Raw genomic sequence first — 1,755 nt, 5'->3', positions numbered from 1 at the left:
AGTGAAAATAAATGGCCATTTATCAATAACGAAACGAGACTTCAGAAGGAAATGGAAAATGAATATAAAGATCAGATAGAAGGATGGCATATCTAAATGAACAAACGGGGATTTAACAGTCGAGATTTGTCCAATGAAAAAATCATTTATTCACCGGATGAGAATTGAAAATAATTGGATCATGATTGTCGGGAATAAGGACAGGGGTGGAAATAACCTTTTTCAAAGGAGGGGGTTTGGCCGAGAAATTTGACAAACAAAAGTTAACCCCATACCCCCTCCCCGTAAACCTGCCACTAAAGGGTGCACTATAGCTACGAAATAAATCACAGAACGCAATACATGCATAATACTTTTGTGTACAAAGCACGGAGATGCAAATGATTCAAAATTATGAACAAAATTTAATTCTTTGTTGAAATATCTGTTAGATTGTTGTGTTAGTTTATAATGGATCAGATTGTAGAGGTAGGGTGAATATTGTCTTAAGTGTTTATAAACGGTATTAATTTCGGTTACACTTCGTAATTCCCGCATACATTCGTAATGATTACCGAGGCTTCGTTATTCCGAAGATTCGGATATTCAGAAGGTTCGTATTTCCGAAGGTTCGTATTTCCGAAGTTTCGTAATTCCGCAGGTTCGTTTGTCCGAAAACGTAATGATTAACGAACGTTATTTCGTTTTCGGACTAACGACCCTTTGGAACAACGAACCTTATTTTGTTTTCAGATTAACGAACCTTCGGAACAACGAACCTTATTTCGTTTTCGGACTAACGAACCTTCGGAACATCGAACCTTATTTCCTTTTCGGATTATCGAACCTTAACGAACATCGAGGTATAGGCAATTTACGTAATTCGGAATTACGAACCTTCGGAATAAAGAACCTTCGGAATATCCGAAGCTTCGTTATTCCGAAGGTTCGGAATTACGAATGAATGCGATTAATTTCATCGATTGCATCAGTAGCTACACCACTTAAACTTATAATGGCAGAGGTAATATGGCAAGGCTAAAACAATGCATGTCTTATACCCAGCACAATCAAAATATCACAGTAACCCCCCCCCTACTTATTATGTGCCCCATCCTTCCTGCTTCATGTATTTTCTCTATATCTACTTCCACTTCATCGCTAGGGTGCTCATTATCATGGCAACACGGTTTTCAATTCTTTCTTTTTAGGGGGTGGTGGGTGAGTAACATTTTCGGAAGTTCAGTTCACAAGAAAAAAAATCCCATGGTAGACGAAGGTAGAGTGGATCGAAATCTGCCTCTTTGAATATTAAACAATTAAGCGAATAAAAATTCCAAAAACGTCATTAGGAAGGTTTAATTAAATTTTCCAAATTCTCCTTTCATGACACGCTCCCCTGGTCCCTGTGCTCGGAAGGGACTTTATAACGATCCAATGCATGATTGCTTGCTTATATACAAATGCTTTCTTAGCAATCAGGTAAGAAAAAAACCCACCGCCTCTACTGTCTCCCTCTTCCTCCCCTTCTCTTCCTTCTCCCGGCCCTCATCCTTCTGCTCCTCCTCATCCTCCGGTCTGTTCCTCGTCTTCATCCACCAACACATTCTCTCCTTCTCACTCATCTCCTCATCGTCACCTAATTTTACAACTAAATCAAATTTGGAATAGTTATGAACTTTCCCCATTTAAATTATTGGCAACATCAATAACAATCATCACGTGACAGCTCCATAATAGTTAACGCAACATAATTTACCGAACAAACGCAAGACA

The sequence above is a fragment of the Lytechinus pictus genome, chromosome 11 (assembly GCF_037042905.1).
Source record: "Lytechinus pictus isolate F3 Inbred chromosome 11, Lp3.0, whole genome shotgun sequence".
Taxonomy (NCBI): domain Eukaryota; kingdom Metazoa; phylum Echinodermata; class Echinoidea; order Temnopleuroida; family Toxopneustidae; genus Lytechinus; species Lytechinus pictus.
Note: the sequence above shows the minus strand (reverse complement) of the source record.